The sequence below is a fragment of the Vicia villosa genome, unplaced genomic scaffold (genome assembly GCF_029867415.1).
Source record: "Vicia villosa cultivar HV-30 ecotype Madison, WI unplaced genomic scaffold, Vvil1.0 ctg.003604F_1_1, whole genome shotgun sequence".
Taxonomy (NCBI): domain Eukaryota; kingdom Viridiplantae; phylum Streptophyta; class Magnoliopsida; order Fabales; family Fabaceae; genus Vicia; species Vicia villosa.
Window position 1 is genome coordinate 67680 of NW_026706252.1, and position 21413 is coordinate 89092.

The 21413-nt window shown below is 34.3% G+C and overlaps 1 pseudogene; it reads right to left on the reverse strand.

The window, feature by feature from the left end:
* Nucleotides 1-16974: 16974 nt before the first annotated feature.
* LOC131641266 (uncharacterized) lies at nucleotides 16975-20571 on the reverse strand (annotated as a pseudogene).
* Between the last annotated feature and the right edge of the window lie 842 nt (nucleotides 20572-21413).

Genomic DNA, 21413 nt, shown 5'->3' on the forward strand with positions numbered 1-21413 from the left:
GCTGCCTGTCAGCACCAATTCCAGCTCCATTGGCATTCCCTCCCAGCACACCAGCAATCATGCCCAGAGCCTCAGCGATAGCGTCATCGTTTCTTCCTCCTCTTCCGGCCATTGTTCTGCTAAATATCAAACAATATCTATTAGAACAAGAAGTATCGACAGTGTCAACCTTACACTAATCGTATACGAGGGATTAACCGACACTAAGACTCTGACTCAAACGACCGACAATGCTCTGATACCACTATTGTAACACCCTTCTAATACCCCGCATAAATAATAAATAATAATCAGAGTAAACATGAAAAAGGGCATTACAACTTCCAAATAATTAAACAATAATACTCATGTCATGCCATAACAGAGAACGTCAATCAAATTTATTCAGATCATCATGTTTAACACAGCGGAATTACTTTAACATCTGAATAACAAACAGCCAAGTCACAGACTTAAGGCGTTAACATAAAATCCATCCAAAAACAAAAGTTTAACAAGTAACTCTAAACGACGCCCCCAGTGTTACAAGACCAGAGCATGACACGGACCCAACTGACTCTAACGAACTACTTGACGAGCTAATCCTCACCAAGTACGAGAGCTACTCCTTAATCTGAAAAATAACAACAGTAAGGGTGAGTCTCATTCACATTTAACTAATGTTATAAGATATAGATAATAAAATATCATTTCACATGCAATTCACCCAATTACAGTTATGATCAGATTCAAACATACAATCAGTAAGCAAACAACCAAATTAACACATATTATAACATTGGACAATCTTCCATTCATGTTATAACATCAAAACAGTCTAATGCAATGCAACTACATGCATGTGGTACCAAAATCTGGGATAACCCAACTCACCGACCCACCATCGTCAAGGATACGGCAACACCCACTCACTAATTCCACACAATGGGAATTAGCTACTACTGATCCACCATCGTCACGGACCAGCCACAAATGATTATGAATGCATGCATCAACCATAACATGCTCCTCACCCACATACATCGATCAATGTCATAATCATCAATAAAACACATATTTCATACCAACAATACATGTATAATAAACATCAGTTATAACCACAACATCATACAGGTAAAACATTCGTTAGTGTACCTATAAGCATATCCCACCACAACAAATAAGATCGATTGTTTTTAAAATAATTCAAACCACAGCTCAAAACACCATTTGATTGTATAAATTATTTGATTAGCTTCACTGTGCTCGAAACGGCACCAAGATCCGGCTTACGGTTTAAAAGTTACACATTTTTAAACATTTCCAAAATGACCTGTCGCAACAACTAACAGCACGCGGCGCCACACACGTTCGCGGCGCGGAACGAATCGAAACTACGCCTTCGCGGCGCAAACAAGGTTTCGCGGCGCGGAACGAGAAGAAACTACGCCTTCGCGGCGCGACCATACTCTCGCGGCGCGTACTGAGCATAACCAAACTTCCTGGCCTTCTGCCACGCAGTTCGCGGCGCCAACTCCTGGACGCGGCGCGAACTGGCGATTTCCTGCGCTCCGAATAGCAGAAATCAGCCTGCGATTTCGTCCCTCTTTCACCGAATCACTACCAAACAAATCTCATTCCAACCAGGTTTCGCATACAGTGAAATAGCACATATTATAACTCATTTATAATACATTCAAACGTCCAATTATCACCAATACATGATCAATATAATCATTATGCATCAATCCTCCCAAAACCTAACCATTCTACAACCTAAGCATAACCCAATTGATCCGAATAACATGATCAAATCCTATCCTACCACCTATAATCCCATAATAGAAGATAAACGGAAGAGTCCCCCCTTACCTGAAGGTTGATTCTTCGTTCTTCCTCGCGTCGCCTTCTTCACTCCTCTTCTCTTTTCACGTTCAGACTCTTTTCCCCAAAATGCTGTAACCCTCTCTATTCCACAACTCCTCCTATTTTATTAAAATTGAAATAAACTTATTTTAATTAGTAATAGGGCCTACCAATGCACCCCCTCTTTACTAACTACAACACAAGCCCAATTGCTTAATTCCTCATAGTCTTCCATGATTCCAAATAATTCCCCATAATTTATTTAAATTAATTAAATTAAATTATGAAAATAGATAGAGTGTTACAGTCTCCCTAGGTAGAGTCAGCCACAATTCTAGGCTTTATACAGAACACTAAAATAAACCCATCAATCAAACAAAATAAACACTCTCCAACTAGAGTCAGCCTCAATTCTGGGCTTCATACAGAACACAAATTTCCTCACTCAATTCCCAGTGGAGTCCTCTCCCAGAGTCAATAAAAACCTTTTAAGCCTCAAGCTTGGACCTCATACAAGACAGTCAAATTCAAATCTTTTATACAGTAGATAGACATGATTTATCTCTATAGAGAGATATTTCTCCTATTTCACCACATTCAAACAAACATTTCAATTTAAATTTCAAACATTCTCCCATATAGGACTCTGAAAGGCATGCTCTGGCACATCCCCAGACTTGTACAACTTTCCCTAATTTGGTTGAGAATCTTTCTTTCATTCAAGAGACACGTGACTGGCATACTTGTACACAACCAAGTAAGGCCCGTCTCTTTTGAAACAAACTCAGCTTTTCTGTCACTTAAAATGTTTATGGTGGAATAGTTGAAATACCTCTCTCTAAAGATGACTTCATGTCTCTTTACTGTAAACAAAGATTTAATTTCAAAGCTTCAACCTTGAGCTTCAAGCAAGGAACCAAAAAATCAATTCATTTCCCTAATTAGTTCCCCGAACTAAAAAAAGCTCTGACTTCCATTAGGGATATGTAGGCATGAGATTCACAAAGAATCTCAGCGAGCTAATCAAAAACCAAAAACAGTCAGTTCATCTGTCTTTCAATTCAATTCCTTTTCCTAACACAAAGGAGAAACTTTTCCAATCAAGCAGCAACACAAACACATAGACACAGAGAAGGTTCCCGTAGAGTACTACGGATATGTAGGGTGCTTAAAACCTTCCCTATGTATAACCGACCTCCCGGACTCCAGAATTTCTAGTCTAGGTGAATCCCCAAACTTAGCAAACTCTTAGGGTTTATTTAAGATCTTTTTTCCCCTTCCTCCTCGTAGGATAATTAAAAATTTCGTGTGCTATCGTAGGAAGAAATGAAATAAAATTCATCCCACAAGGGCTCTCCTCTCCTTCCAAATTTCACGTGAAGGGTTTAGCGTGCCGTCCTCCTAAGTGAAACGAGGAGGTAAAAAAACGACACCACAACCATGGTAAAAAATTATGAGCTTTGGAGAGGAAGGTGTTGCACCCCAATTTTTTACCACTGAGATTCCACCATAGCATAAGTATTAGGATCATCATTGTCATCATAATCATCATGCATTTATCATTTGCTAACCAAAAATAAAAACAAACTGTTGTTTGTTGCTTGTGTCCTAAGATAGGAGACTGATCAAGGAGAAGTTGAGCAAATTAGGGTTTTAAGGCCCACAAAGAAATTCAGCATTCCTCTATGATTCAAAGGGTTCTCCAATCAATATCAAGGCCCAAAGATGGTTCAATGCAAGATCAATCACCTCCAAGTTCATCAGAAGCTCCAATTAGGGTTTTTGACCTAATTTCACTAGAGGGTTGACTTTTAATCAGGAGATGGTTCCAAGACTCAAAATATGATTCAAGGGCATCCAAATCAACATTATAATCAATCCAAATCATTCATTTGAAGAGGAGAGCTTGATTCATTTGGAAATCACAAGACAGTCACTCATTTGGAAAAAGTCAACCGTGCAAGTCAACCTTTGACTTTTGAGGAAAATAGTCAACTATGGAATTTTAAGGATCTAAATAATCATCATATGGATATTGAAGACATTTGATCAAAGAAAATTCAAAGAATTCATCAAGAATCAAAAAGTCAACAAAAAGTTAAACTAGGGTTTTTAAGTGCATTTTAACCTAGTTCATGGATCTCAAAATTTCACCTACACAACTCAAAAAAACTTCCAACATGAAAGTTGTAGATCTCCTCAAATAAAAATCATTTTGTCAGCATCACCTTTTGGCAAAAAGTGATTATTTATAAGTGATTTTGAGCAAACAAGGTTTATGTTCAAAAAACTTAGAAAATTTTCTAAGTGTTTTACCTAGTTTTTCCTCCACTTTTATGGCCATTTTTCTCAATGATCCAAGAAGAGTTTGAGGAAACTTTCAACTACTCATTTGAAGTATGTAGCAAGGGCTTTCCAAAGAGCTAAGTAGCATGAAAATCCATGGCTCCATTCATGAGATATGATTTTGTCAATATGGCACCATGAACACTTGAAATGAAGAAGTTTTATGAAGAAAGTGAAGAACAAAGACCAAAACCCTTGCAAATCTTAAAGAATATCTCAAGTATAACCATTTTAACTTGTTCAAATGGCCAAACTAAGATGATTTCACTTGCTTTTGAGCTATGGACCAAGTGTTCTAAGCATTGTCCAAGTTTCATGCCATTTTTGGAACTAAAGTTCACACTTTCATTCTTGTAAAGAGGCTTTATGCACAAAGTCCACTCTCCTTGAGCCTCTCCCATGTCTCCTCTGCAGAAAAAGAAATACAAATCCAACAAGCAAGCCTCTAAGATCATATCAAGCATGCTTAAAGTATTGTGCTCACCATGGGAACCATAACTTTCTCATTTCTTCACAAAGAAGTAACATGGTACAAGATCACATGTGAGCTTCAAACTTATGAGTTTTTCCTTCCCACAAACCCTAAATATTGCCTATAAATAGAGGACCTTACCTCTTGGATCACTTAAACCAGAATTCTCCAAGTCCATAGTCACTTGAAATTCTCCATTTTCTCTTCTTTTCACTTTTATAGTGAATTCTTATTCTAAAAGTAATGGGTGTCAAACAAGAGTTTGAAGAACTTCTAAACATCAATTATAAGTTGTCCATACCTCTCTTAGCCTTTCAAACACTTCCAAACCAAAAATCACTTTTCAACCTCCATTAAAGACCTTTTTAAGCTCATAACTAACCTTTTTTCAAACCAAACACTTTCAAACCAAAACAACCATTCAAATAGCTTCTATTAATAATTTAGAAGCTATCCATAACTTCCAAACGCTTGCCAAATACCTACAACCAGAAATCACTCTTCAAAATTCCATTAAAGTGAACCTTTGAACCAAACTTGCCAAAACAAAATCTACTCGTGCATTTTCAGGCCTTTTATGTTTATTAGCTTCTAAACATCATATAGAAGCTAACCAAATATCTGTTTTGCATCTGGAACACCATTTTCATAGCACACTAACCATAACTTTTTCTCCTTCAAGTGGAAATCGAATTCTATTTTGCAGGTACAATCAAAGAGTTCTAGGCTTTGCAATAGCTTCCCTGTGGTTCATAGAAGCTGTTTGAGTCCTCGGGGCATTCCCAGGTCCACCACATTGCTCTCCAGACCCCCATTTTCAGAGGTATGTGACTTGATTTCGAGCTCCCTCAAAAGGAGCTCAATTTATGTGTTCTTGATACCAAAATGTTTGTTATAACATGCTGAATAATAGCCCTAAGGTTTTGAGAATTGATTGTTCAGAATAAGCATTTAATTTTAATTTGAAATTTCTAGGGTTCATACGAATTTCCATAAATTCTTGAGTTTTAATGTGTTTTAATTATTACTAAGCCCGCTGATAGAATCATGAGTCAATTATGATCATGTTAGGGTTTTGATTTGACAAAATTGGTTGAGTATTGATAAAGTTTGAATTTGTGCCATGGTTGTTCATACACAAGCTCAATGAGGAAGATGAAGTTGCTGGGAATTTTTGAATTCCATTTAGTGCGCTCTTTTAAAATATATTGTGTCGAAGTTGTTTGCTAAACGACTACATCCTTTCAGCACAACTGGTTACACACTCTCCCCTTAAGACTCTCATGCCTCAGGTCTGGGGTTCGAATCCCCCTCGCCCCAGACCTTTTTATTTCTTTTATTTTTCAAGGTTTTTTGGCTTGTTTTGATATTTTGACAATTGAATGGGCCTTATGATCACCAATTGGCGCTTGGCCCAGTGGTCTTGTTTTGGGCTGGTAAAGTGAAGGTCCTGAGTTCAATTCCTCCAAGGGCCAAACCTACTTTTTTATCACTTGTTTTATTCCTTTTTTTTATATAACTTCAAAAAATCATTAAAAATAGTAGATTAATTATTTTTAATCCCTTCTTTTTTTTTGTGTTATTTATTTATTGTATTTTAACACCATGTTAAAAAATCACAAAAATATATATTTTATCATCATTTAAAAATTAATCAAAAAACAAGTATTTTAATATTGAAAAATCAACAAAAATATGTTTCTTTTTGAATATTTCTCTAAAGTGACTTAGTATATTTTTGTCAATACTTGTTTAGGGTTAGGTTAGAATGTCATTGACTTTCTTATGTACCCTTAGACCATTTCTCTTAAAGAAATTGGTATTTAACAATTAAAATTAATTAGGTTTAGGTATGTGTTTAAAACCCTAGTTTAAAACCCTAATTTGAATCCCTTAGGTTTAAAACCCTAACCAAAAAATTTGCAACATGTTGATCTTTGTCTATCCATGTTTATATTTGTACATACTTGTTGATTTTAATCCATGTCTTGTGCTTAATTGTTAATCCTTATCTTTTGTACATACTTGTTGATTTTATATCCATGTGATTTGTACTTGTTATTATTGTTGTTTATCTAACCCAATGTTTAATTATCACATTAACCATTCATCATTCATATATGATTTGAATCCAAGGGTTTAGATACATCCATATCTTGTTTGTTAACACTTGTTTGTTCTTGTACATACATGAGGTATTTATTGTTAATTGTTTAAAGCTTGATGTTTTATCCAAAGGATGAGAATGACATTGACTAAATTGTCAAGGTACTTAAATTCTTTTCCAATATCTTTTATGTTTGTGCAAAGTACTTTAAAGCTTTTCACTTGTTTATGGTTTAGTATTGTTAAAGCTTAGCCAAAAAACCTTTTGTTTTGAAACCTTGGTATTAAGAATAGAATTATTCCTGGTGAAAATATTCTTAATCCATTGATCTTGTTTTTAAATCTTCGTGTTAAGACATGAATTATTCCCGGTGAAACTTCTCTTAACCCATTGACCTTGTATTTTAAAGCTTAGTCCTTCTTTGATTTGTTTTAAACTTGCTAAGTATTTTAAAGCTTAACCTTTTAACCTTATTAGGTATTTTAAAGCCTAATCCCCTTTCAAACTTGTTAAGTATTTTAAAGCTTAACCTTTTAACCTTATTAGGTATTTTAAAGCCTAATCCCCTTTTAAACTTGTTAAGTTTTTTAAAGCTTAACCTTTTAACCTTGTTAGGTATTTTAAAGCCTAATCTTCTTTTAAATTTGTTAAGTATTTTAAAGCTTAACCCTCTTCTTAATTTTTTTTTTTTGAGTATTTTAAAGCTCACACCCAAAAAGATTTTGGCCACTTTGGCCCCTTTTTCCTTTTTTAAAAAAAAAGAGGAACTACAGAAGCTCTGACTTCCCTATTGAACCTAAGGGGTATGTAGGCCTAAGATGCGATATCTTATCGAGCTCACTTTCAAAACATTCTCTTCCCATCCCCACCCTCTATTTTAATAAAGTTTTTTTTCACATAGGATTTTCACAAAAAAAGGTTATTTATAAACAAAAGAAAATAACACAAAAACAAAGAGGTTCCCATGGAGTACCATGGATATGAGGGGTGCTTAAAACCTTCCCCTTGTATAACAAACCCTCCATAGCCAGATCTCTGATAAGTTTATTAGTTTTGATTTTAAAAACTTCTGTGGGTTTTATTCGCTCTTTCACCCATTCCTTTTTGGAAACAATAAAGCGCGGTGGCGACTCTGATTAAAATGAGCTAAGTCTTCCCATGACTCTAGTCTCACCAAATTCACCGCTATAGAAGGAAGCCAAATGTTAAACTCTTTCACGTGTTTGACACTATTTTCTATATTCGTGCAGATAAAGAACAAAGATAGGAAATTGATCCTAAAAGAGACAAAGGCACCTTTTTGGATATTTCATTACTAGCAGGGCATATTGTATGTTTACAAACGTAGAAGATCTATGATGAGTCCATAAATATCATTGTTATTGATGTCCAAACCTAAGTGACCTCTCACGAAGATGAAGATTTTTCTCCTTTATGTTAATCCATTTTGAAACATAATCCATAACTACTAGTATGTATTCATTTCCCATACACGAGGGAAAGGGTTCCGTAAAATCAATCCTCCAGACATCCAACATCTCGACCTCTAAGATATTATTCAGAGGCATTTCATTCCTCTTTAAAATGTTCCTAGTGCGTTGGCACTGGTCACATTTCTTTATAAAGGCATGAACATCTTTGAATAGTCCGGGCCAATAAATCGGCCTGTAGAATTTTTGACATAATTTTGTTGGTACTATCATATCCACCATAGGCAGAAGCATGAAAATGAGTTATAACACTCTTAATTTCCTCTTCTAGGATACGCCTTCAGAAAATTTCTTCAGTGCCTCTTTTAAAGAGTAGATGATCGTCCCAATAATAATGCCTAAGGTCAGAGAAAAATTACTTTTTGCGTTGGTAGTCCATATTCGGAGGAAAGACTCCGGGGGCAAGGTAGTTTTCAAAGTCAGCTTACCAAGGTGTTTGTTTTTAAACTAAAGCAAACAACTTGTCATTTGGGAAATAGTCATCAAGCGGTAACTCTTTTTTTCCCCAGCTAACCTGGACAAATAGTTAGCGACCATATTTTCTGTCTTTTTTATCTCTTATTTTGATATCGAATTCTTGCAATAATAAAATCCATTTGATTAGCCTAGGCTTAACATCATTTTTACTTAGGAGATATCTGATGGTTGCATGGTCCATATAAACAATTATTTTATAGTCCACTATGTAGGGGCGGAGTTTGTCTATAGCGAAGATCACAACTAACAATTCTTTCTTTATGGTCACATAATTAATTTGCGCCACATCCAGAGTCCTACTTGAGATAGCCTATGTCCCATTAGTGAAATTATAATTAAAACCTATAAACCATTATTAAAATACTAAAAATTTTGAATTTTTTTTAAATAATAGTACTAGACTAATAATTACATACTGCTTTCCCACACACACACACATACATAGTCAAGGATGTCTACCCCATTTACCAAGATCCGATATCACAAGATCACATGCCACCAACGTGTGGTGTCGTTTTTTACCTCCCCGTTTCACTTGGGAGGACGGCACACTAGACCCTTCACGCGAAATTTGGAAGGAGGGAAGCGCCCGTTGTGGGATGAACTTTGTTTCAGTTCTTCCTACGATAACACACAAACTTTTTAATTATCCTACGAAGAGGAAGGGGAAAAGGATCTCAAATAAACCCTAGGAGTTTTCTAAGTGTGGGGATTCACCTAGACTAGAAATTCTGGAGTCCGGGAGATCGGTTATACATAGGGAAGGTTTTAAGCACCCTACATATCCGTAGTACTCTACGGGAACCTTCTATGTGTCTATGTGTTTGTGTTTGTTGCTAATTGATTGGGAAAGTTTCTCCTTTGTATTAGGAGGGAAAATTGAATTAAAGAAAAAGACTGACTGACTGACTATTTTTTGTTTTTGATTAGCTCGTTGAGATTCCTTGTGAACCTCATGCCTACATATCCCTAATGGAAGTCAGAGCTTTTTGTAGTTCGGGGAACTAATTAGGGAAATTAATTATTTTTGGTGCCTTCCTTGAAGCTCAAGGTTGAATCTTGAATTAAATCTCTATTTACAGTAAAGAGACATGAAATCATCTTTACAGAGAGGTATTTCTACTATTCCACCACAAACATTTAAAGTGACAGAAAAGCTGAATTCATTTCATTAAGAGAGGGACCTTACTTGTGTATGTGCAAATATACCAGTCAAATGTCTCTTGAATGAAAGAAGGATTCTCAACCAAATTAGGGAAAGTTACACGTACCTGGGTTAACTTGCCAGAGCATGTATTTAAAAATCCTAAATGGGAGAATGATTAAAATTGAAATATTTGTTTGTTTGAATATTGTGAGATAGGAGAAATATCTCTCTATAGAGATGAGCTATGTCTATCTACTATATGAAAGAGTTGATTTTAACTGGCTTGTATGAGGCCCAAGCTTGAGGCTTTTTGATTGATTTTATTGACTCTGGGAGATGACTCCACTGGAAATTAACTTAAACTAAGAAATTTTGTGTTCTGTTCAAAGCCCAGAATTGAGGCTGACTCTAGCTGGAGAGTGTTTATTTTGTTTTATGATTGAAAGGTTTATTTAGTGTTTTGTACAAAGCCCTGAATTGTGGCTGACTCTACCTAGGGAGACTCTATTTTGTGCCTTGTATAAAGCCCAAGGTTGTGGCTGACTCTTAGCTAGGGAAGTTATTATTTTATGCCTTGTATTAAGCCCAAGGTTGTGGCTGACTGTTGAGGAAACTGAGTATGGATGACTCTTTGAGAAAAAGATCCTGAAGGTTAGGAATCTTTTGACACAGGAAATGTGGTTTATCTGCCTTGTACAAAGCCCAAGGTTGTGGCTACTTGATGGTGAAGGACTCACTGGGGAGACTCTATTATCTGCCTGTAAAAAACCCAAGGTTGTGGCTAACTCTCTAGGGGAATACCTATGAGGAGGGTTTTGATTCTAAAGGGAGTATGTGCCTTGTACAAAGCCCAAGGTTGAGGCTGACTCTTAAATGGGGAAAGATCTACCAGTGTGGGATCTTTTGACTCAGAGGGGATTTTTGACTCTATTGAGGATTACTCTATTGTTTAGAGACTAAAGCCTAACCCTTCTGGGGATTGTGCTTTTGTTAAGCAGGAATTGATGAATTAAAGACCCAAGTTTGAAGATTGACTCTACTAGGGAATTTGTTTGAGTGATTGACCTAGACTCTATTGATGAGTTTTGAAGGTTTGAAAGATGACTTGGAAGCTAACCCTTTCTAGGGAATTTGGATTTGAAGGATTGATTTTGGAGGCTGACCCTTTCCAAGGGTTTACTCTGCTGGAGAGTTTTATATTTTGAAAGTTGAATTTTTGGAAGCTAACCCTTTCTAGGGAATCTATGACTTTAAAGGACTGATTTTGGAGGCTAACCCTTTCCAGGGGTTTTTATTAAAATGGAGGAGTTAATGGAGGCTGACCCTTTCCAGGGAATTTAGATTTAAAGGAGGAGTGATTAACTATTTGAGACTTCTTGTTTAAAGCTCAAGATTAAGACTGACTCTGACTGAGGATAGACAGATGTGGAACCTAGACTCTGCTAAGGAGGAAAATTATTGGAGATTAAAGATAAAGGTGACAGAGACTGTCCATGTCTCTCATTCCAAAAGGTGTACTCAATACTGAGATTGAGACATTCTTAGCTTGATTAAAGTCTGGTTTTAAGAATAGAAGAAACTCATCAAGGTAGGCTAAAAGGTGACTAAAGACCTGTTCCTATGTTTATAAGAAACCTGATGGGTCCTTCTATACAAGCTCAAGAGGAAGCTGGGAATATGCTTTTAAGAAGCCTGTGGGTCCTTGTACAAAGCCCAAGAGGAGGCTAATCAAGGGTCATCGAGGGTCCCTGTTATATCACAAGAGAAAGCTATGTGGTTTTTGAACTTAGTTTGGCTCTAAGCAAATGGGTAAGAGGTTTCACCGGGAATAATTCCTCTTGGATGGATGTATCCTATTTTGGTTCTAAGGCTTTTTTTAACATGTTTCGCTGGGAATAATTCATCTTGAGGCTTGAACTAAAGATCTCTAATTAGGAAAGAGCCTTCACCGGGAAGACATTCTCAATCCTAGGCCATAGTCCTATAATATATATATATATATATATATATATATATATATATATATATATATATATATATATATATATATATATATATATATATATATATATATATATATATATATATATATATATAGTTTACTTGTCCTAAGGTTTTTCTCAGACGTAGTTCTAAACAATATATATATATATATATATATATATATACAGTTTATATTTGACAGTAATTTAAATGAAAGCTTGTAAATTGAAAGCTATAAAGCCTAACCTGGATGGAGTGGAGGCCTTTTAAGATGTATGTACAAAGCCTTACCAGTAGTTTGGTTGTTTATTGGTAACAGTTGAATGTTGAATTGTAAACAGTTGAATATTTTATTTAAAACAGAAGAAGTGAAGATGGACACTAGGTCACATAGGTATCTGAAGAGTTTCACCAGGAATAATGCCCTTCAAATACCAGAGGAATGTTTTGAAAACAGAGAGAAGATTTTGTAAATACAGTTTTTTGAAGATTGACAAAAGTCAACTTAATTAGAGTAAAGACAAAGACTATACCTAATTAAGACCTAAATGATTAGGGTTTTATCACAAAATATTTACAAAGTAATTAAGTTTTGAAATTCAAATGAAAACTATATTTAAAGTGTTTTTAAAATACTTAAGAAATATGTCATTTTAAACCTAATAAAAATATATCAAATAAATAATATTTTTGTGATTTTTTTTATTATTCATAAAATAGACATGTTTAATGACAAGTGTGTGAAAAATCAAGTGAAAATGATTTAATTTGATAGGTTAATTAATTATATGAAGTTGTAAATAAAAATGAAAGGAAAAAGTGGTAAAAATATGGTTTTGTCTCCACCATGGTTTGAACCCACGCCCTTGCAATTACCAGCTCAAAATAACACCATTGGGCCAACGCGCGCTTGGTGTCATAGAGGTAAACCCAATGCCATATGTGTGTTGTCAAGTGTATAAGGCAAAAAAAAGAAAATAAAATCAAAAGGTCTGGGGCGAGGGGGATTCGAACCCCAGACCTTGGGCACACGCTTCACACAAACTCTCTTTACCACTGGGCTATAACGATGTATTCGTTATGTATACGCCTTGTAATAAAAATATATTAAACTTGTCCCTGAATATTTGAAAATGGCACCACCACCATCTTCGTCTTCAACCTCAAGCTCTTCAATTTTTGAATTTCAGAAGTTGCTCATCTCTCAACCAAATTGGATGATGTAAACATGAAATCCGTTCTAAATTTCCTCACGAATCCAGATATGTAACTAATATTGATTTATATTAACTAAAACTATCTAATTCTTCAGAAAACACGAAGAACACATAAACCCTAATTTTAAAATTAAATGATGATGAAGATGAATAAATGAATGATGATAGAGGGTTTTTAATCCTCTGATGATGCTGAACAAACTGGTATCAAGATATATTAAAAAGAGTACTTAAATAAGAGAGTTAGAGTTTGAAAAAATACCTTTGAAAGTGGAGGTCGATGGCTATGGTGGAGGGCTTCTGGCTATGGACAAATGATCACAAAAGCTTCCTAGGGACTCAATGATGCTAACTGAATACTTATTGCAACTTGAATGCTTCAGAATTGCTCTACCTGACCCCTCCTATTTGAGCTTCAAGTAAAAATGGAAGATTGTGATTCTGCACTTACAGGTAGGCTGCGACCATCTGGATAGCTTCACTACACCCTAAGGAACGTGTTTGAATGCTTGGACTTGTTTGACACCCTCTAAATTGTTCTACAGACCTCCAACTGCTTAAGCTCCAAAATGAAAGTGGCTATGGAGTTTCTCCACTTACAAAAGTGATCCAGGTGCTTGGATCACTTCTAATGAACCTCCTTGAGATGTTAGAAGGCTCACTTTCAAAAGAAGAGCTCTGGTTTGAAGAATTCGATTCTTCTTGCCAAAGAACTTTTGAAAACCATAAGCATGAGGGAGAGAAGGAGAAAGCAAGAATTGGAGTTGCTTTGGTGTGTCTAATACTGAGGTATGCACTTGTATTTATAGGCAAAGAGTTCAGTGTAATTGCAGAGGAGTGAGCTTGCTTAGTGAAGTCATTTTGGTTTCTTGGCCATGAAGAAATTCAAGGAATCTTGCAAATATAATCATTTCATTTTCGAGCTAGCTCCCCATCCATTGATCTCTTCTGATCTTAGGGGACAATTCTGATGCAGAGGAGAGCTTCAAATTGTTGGGAGAATATTCCTTTGGTGATTCATCCATTTGCCATAAATTCTCAAATGTAATCATTACATAATCACATGCCTTTGTTTTTGGGAATATTCTTCAATCCTTATGCAATAATGAAAATGAATGCATGGCATCTTTACTTATGAGTTATGGATCGTGTAGCATCAATTGGTAGAGGTATTTGCACGAATTTGCAAAGTTCCAAATTGTACATGACTTATAATTTCTCTTCATGAGGCCAACTTTGATCAAGCATAACTCCTAGCTCAAAATGAATTTGGAGAAGGTTGAGCACAATTTGGAAATACCTTAACATGTACTTCAACTCATTAGTTTGGAGTTTCTTCAAAATCACTTGGGAAGATTGTGTAAAATGGGTCTAAAGTTGGAAGAAAACTAGGTTAAAAACACTTAGAATTTTTTCTAAGTTTTTATGACCTATAACTTCCAAAGCTCATATATTTTAAATGATTGATCTCTTGAAAAAAGTTCCAATGTGAGAAGTTGTTTTATTTTGAAAGATCTACAACTTTCATGTTGGAAGTTTTTTTGAGTTGTGTAGGTGAAATTTTGAGATCCATGAACTAGGTCAAAATGGACTAGTTTGACTTTTTGTTGACTTTTTGATTCTTGATGAATTTTCTTGATTTTCTTTGGTAAAATGAATTCAATAATCATATGTTGATGATATTGATCCTTAAAAGTCATGGTTTGACCTAAAATCCTAAAAGTCAAAGGTGATCTTGTACAATTGACTTTTTCCAAATGAAGTGAAATCTTGGACTTCTGTGATGAATCAAGCTCTCCTCCTCAAATGAATGGTATGAATGGATTATATTGAGGTAATAGAAGTTCTTGAGCCATGTTTTGAGTTGTGGACCCATGCCCTGATTAAAAGTCAACTGTCCAAGTGAATTAGGTCTGAAACCCTAATTGTAGATCAGATGAAATTGATGACTGTGGGTCTTGAATTGAAGTACAATGCCCAATGGATATTGTCATATGGTTCATTTGAAGTTGCTTGAAACCTTTGAGTGATGCCCTTGAGCTTTGTAGGGTTTCCCAAATGTGGTCCCTGATTTTAGTCCTTGATGGGCTCAAAACCCTAGTTGAGCAAACCTGAGTCTATGTGACTGGTGTCTAATCAATAACAGGTGAATGAATGAATCATTTGAGTCTTGCAATTGTATTAGAGGTTAATCTCATATTGATTGGTCCTTTGCTTGAACTATCTTGTCCTTGAGCACCCTCGATTGAGTACCGGATGAATAAGTGACTGTTCTGAGTACCTGTCTTAAAATGTCTGGAGATGTGACATCTCAGGGGGGTCAAAATTAGGGTATGACACAATGTACTCCCAATCACCAAGAGTTACGCCACCTGACTTCATGTGAAGTCCAAGTATTTTAAGTCGATCGCCCCTAAGAAAATCGGCGAAAGATCTTATCATCTTGCCAAGCACGTAGTAATAATCCTCGTCAGGATTTAGGCAGGTGATCAACCTCGTGTGCCCATACACGCGACAATGGACTTACACATTCCTCAATGCAAACTATATGCACTCTCAATCTGATTATGGCAACTCTAACCCCAAGTAATAATTTAATCTTCAAGAATCCATCATTTCAAATCTTACATATGTTAAGCACTTAGGTTGAGTGCCAATTACCATTAGAAACCTCAAAATGTCACTATTATTAATTCATCTCACAATCTTACATCTACCTATTAAGTTCAGCTCTTACAATGAATAGTATATGGTTGAATTCCTAAGAAAGAGAGGCAAACTTTAAAGGATATAGTCGACCAAGTCTTTCCCTAGCCAGAATTCAACCAAATACAACTACTCAATGTATCCAACTTCTCTTCTGTTATTGCGAATCTAACACATAATATCTAACAAGGTTGTGTTTCTCTCCTTCAAGGAGTAATAAATCATTTTCTTAGTCTAACAATCATAATCATTCAAGTATAAATGTATAAATATTTAGACAATTAATCAAATAACGCAAGTACAATACAACCGCAAATTGTCGTAGATTATTCCTATGATAAATAATTAAGGCCGGCGTAACCTTGTTTAATGATTCGTGAAAATTATTATCTGAGAATAGACTCTCCTTACTTATTTATCTCTAGTATGGCTTGGGACACCACTACACATATACATTAAACTATTTTAAGCTAACCGTTCCAACGTGTACGAAATCTTTCCCCACCTTTTGTTATTGAAGGCGTTACAAAAATTTCCTCAGGCATCACTTTTAAATCATAAAAAGAGCCTAATTTCCTCTGAGCGTTGGGTTGTTAAGAAATAACAATATATAATTAACTAATTATCACTTATAAAATCTTATTTTAAAACCTTAAATATTTATTCAATTTAAATGTTAATTAGACTATACCCTTGTTTATATTTGATAGGTTTTAAAATTTGTCGAGAGTATGACCTTAATAATATTTTTAATAAATAAAAATATTTCATCATTATAACGATAATAAAATAGTAGTTAAAATAAATTAATACTAAAATTTACGCGATGTAACGGCTTACCGGTAATGAAGAAAAATTCTACCGAAATCTCACTAACTTTAGAATTTTACCAAAGAGAGTTTAAACCACACAAAACTAATATGTTTTAATAGATGAACTAGACGTCTACCCGTGCGATGCACGGGGAAGTTATATTTAATTAGTAATAAATGTAAAATCTGGGTAAAAGTAATTTATAAATTAAATAGATATATTATCTAAAATTTAATAATAATAATAAAAGAGAGCAAAACAAATATAAAAATAGAATAAAAATAATAATTGACAGATGTTTGAGTTTAGGGTAAATGATATTATAAATTTAATATTAATAGTGAAAGTTTGATGAAATAGATCAGTAACAATTATTTTAAATTTTGAAATACTTCTTTGTAAACGACATTTAATGTGTTGTTTGTATCTTGACCCTCATCCGTAGCTATCAATAATTTCAAACCGATCCTTGAAGTAACTCTTGAAATGGCAACATATAATTGTCCATGTGAGAAAACAGACTGTGGAAGATAAACTCCAACATGCTTCAAAGATTGTCCTTGACTTTTATTAATAGTCATTGCAAATGAAATGACCAAAGGGAATTGTCTCCGTTGAAATTTAAAAGGAATTCTTGGATCAGAAGGTATCAATGAGAACCTAGGTATATACACTTTATTACCAATATTTCTTCCCGATAGAATCCTTCTTTCAAGCACATATTTTCCCATTTTTTTGATGATTAGTCGAGTTCCATTGCATAATCCAGAAGATTGATTTATATTTCTCAATAACATTACAGGTACTCCAACCTTGAGTTTCAACTCGTGATTTGAAAGGCCAAATGCACTAATATTGTTTAACAATTCAGGTGTGTGTACATCATTAGGCACATCTATATTTGGAGTCGCCGGGTATGGAGTGTCAAAACTTAGATATGTTTGTAATTCAGTGGGAATCAATGATAACATGTAGTCATTAATGTTATCAACAATATCATTTTTTGGGGAAAGTATAGCTTTGTCTTGAAAAAAAGTTGGATCATTCATGTTATCCAAAAATGACGGATAAATGCTCTGAACAATAGATTAAATAGAATCAGTTGAACTTTTAATGAGTAAATCATCTGGAATTTCAAGTGTGATATAGTCATCACCTTGTTCTCAAATTGTTCCATCACCAATCCCTAACACCCAATCTGAAAACAATTTCCTTTGTCTAACATCAACATCAGGGCTCCCAATACGTAGCCTCATATTTGTATGCAATGTCAGGACTTCACAATAATTCCAAAGATATGAGGAGTTAATGATAGCATGAACCATATCTTGTCTTGTTGCTTTAGGAATAACTGGTAGAATTTTTCTGAAGTCTCCTCCAAAAACAACAACCTTTCCCCCAAAAGGTATATTTAAATTTCCATTATTACAAAATCGAAGAACAACTCTGAATGTTCTATCAACAACTTCAAAACAATATTTATGGAGCACTGGTGCTTCATCCCATATAATGAGTTTTGTTTTTGCTATCAATTACGGTAAAGGGGTATTTTGATCAATACAACAAGTGGAATACTCATCAATGTCTAGCGGTATAGAGAATCTTGAATGGGTTGTTCTTCCTCCAGGAATAAGCAAAGCAACAATTCCACTCGATGCCACTGTTAACACAATATCTCCTTTAGATCTTAATGCTGCTGACATAGCCCTCCAAATGTAAGTTTTACCAGTACACCATACCCATATAGGAAAAAAATTCCTGGTTTATTTTCTTCAAGTTGTGCCATAATTTTGTCATATACTGTTCTCTGTTCAACAGTCATAGTTGACATCAATTAAGTATGTTCTATAGCCAAAAGTTGTGTATCATAATTCAACTCATCATAAATGAGTCTATTTTGGCTTTCAGATGTAAGAGATGCATCTATTTGAGGCATTGTGGGAAAATCACTTAAACTCCTATTATTGCTCTGTAAAAAAGATTCGAGATCTTGTAATACTAAACTTTTTATGTCATCATCTGATAATTCCAAATCTACCATAATAATTAAATAAGTTTAGCAACATAGAAAATATATAAATTTAGCTGATTAGATAAAAAAGTGTATATAAACCAATTTAGTCTTACATGTAAAAAATTAGAGTATATATTCTATTTAGTCTTACATGTAAAAAATTAGAGTATATATTCTATATACAATTACCTGGAAATTGAAGAATGAGTCTTTGCCTATGCAAGATGTCATCACCTAAATACTGCCATGTTTTGTGCCAAACATCTTCTGGTCTGGATAGTTGTTTTGAAATTAAAAGGGTTACAAATAATTTTCGCAAAAAAGTACCTGTACCCCAATTACTGGACTCTATAATGGCATCTATGTATTCTTTATCATCATGTAGTAAACCCATAGCAAAACATGTGTCTTTAAATGTATCATATAACACGTTGTTTACTCTCTTGATTTCCTGGTAACTTCAAGGACCTTTGACATAATTAAGCAAAGTTCTCAAATAATATCTCTCACCCGATCCAGGTGGTGAAAAATGAACTCTACCAATTGTGAAACCTTTTTTACGGGGAGACCATTGTTTTTCAGAATCTCTCCAAACAAATTTCAAAGGAAATTGATTGTATGTAAGATTTCATCCTTCCTCGTATTTTTTATTTGCTTCCATCTATGCCAAAAAATTTGTATTTTCTATATTTGGCTTATTGATAACCTGGTTAATTGGAGCAACATCGTCGTAAACAATATATTGTTGATTTTCTAAATGAAAAGGTAGTCTCTGAACAGAAGGTTCTCTATAGTTAATATCAAAACTAAATATTCTCCAAGCTGCTTCACACGATGACAAATATCTACAGTCATAATACATTTTAATTTCATCAGAAATTTTTGAATCGTTGGTTCCATTGGCACTATTATAGAAGCTAGCGGTAACACGATCATGCCCTTTGTTGACATACCTAAAAAGATACTTAATACATTGATACTGATTGCACCATTCAACATTTATATGAGCATTGTATTTTAGTAGTAGATGTCTATTATATGGTACGACAAACCTGTTATCTGCAAAAGAGTCACCCTTTTTAATGAAATTACTATTATCTCTCCTTTTATATATCAGATATCCACTTGCATCAATAGTGGTGTTATCGAGAAACCTCTTTGGAAAATACTTTGTGCACTTTCCATTTTGCATGCAAGGAAATTTTTTATTTTGAGCACCGCATGGACCATGAATCATAAGTGAAGAGACTATTTTAAATAGTCCTATATCAGCTTCTTTATCAGGATTCTCAGCTGATAATATTTTATCGATATCATTGGGATTTACTCATTGAAATTCATGATGTAGAAATACCAAAATATGAGCATGTGGTAATCCACGTTTTTTAAGTTCAATTGTATATAGTACTGGACATGAAGATAAAATAAAATAGATAATTAATAAATTTAACAATTAATTGCATATAATTCAACGTTAAAATATAATTAGATAAATACATGCTTTGACTTTTCCGAATAATTGTCCTTTCTTTATATCCTTTGTCAAATGATCAAGTTTAATCTTGAATATTCTGCAAACTAAATCAGGTCTGTCTTTTGATTTTAGATTGTATTTAGACAAAAATGTAACTAATTCTGGCCATTTTTGATTGCATGTAAAAGTAATAAATAAATCAGGATATCCAGTCCATGCACAAATAGCCATAGCATCTTGGTAGTTTTGAAGCATGTACCGAGTGCCTCCCACAAAACTTGACGATAACACAATTCATCTTCCTGTGGTTGAAGGATGAGTCTCTCTTCTAAGAATTTCCTCTGCGAGACCTTTATACATGTCGGCCCTCAATTCTTTTTGATGGTTTTGAACCCATTTTAATCTGAAAGACTCTATCATGTTATAACCATCAACCAAAAACTGTTGAAATTAACGTTTAGCAAACAATAACGGTGCCATGGCATGATTAATAAAATCATCATCTAAATTAGTCGATGAACCTCCATAACATTAGTAATTATTATATTATTTTAAAAATCAAACCATGAACAACAATAACTAATAGGACATTAAATATTTAATTAAATTACCTATTTGATTGAGTTTGAAATGACTTTGTTGAGAGGCGCTAATTGTCTGTGGCATTATAGACTGATCATTAAGTTGATCTCACTACTAGAAATACAGGGATTACCTGCGGAAATTATTCCGCAGGTATACCTGCGGATTCTCCTGCCACTTTGTTAAATAAAATAAATTCTGCTGCGAATAAGAATTTTGCAGAAAATTCCGCAGGAATACCTGCGGATTTTGCTGCGAAATATATATTTCGAGTAAAAACTCAAACTACTTTACCAAATCCGCAGGTAATTCCGCAGGAAACATTTCTGCGGATTTTGCTGCGGAAATTGCTTTTACAAAAAACCAAACTACATTATATAGTCTGCAGGAAATTCCGCAGGAAACATTTCTGCGGATTTTGCTGCAGATTTTATTTTGTATTATGTTATATTTTTTTTTTGTATGAATAAAATAATGTAAAATATTTTTCTCTTAATATAAATTGCTTTTTGGCCAAAAAAATTTAATAAATTTAAATATTTTCTAAAAATAATAATAATGTTCTAAATTTAATAAAATGTAGTTTTTAAATTTGTATTTTAATAAATGATATGAAAATTTTGAAAAATAAATTAAAGAAGGTTTAGAAAAACTGAAGACAAAAATTTGATAAAATTTCTAATAGGAATCGAACATACTATCTACCTTATATTGGATCAAATAATCTACCACTATGACAA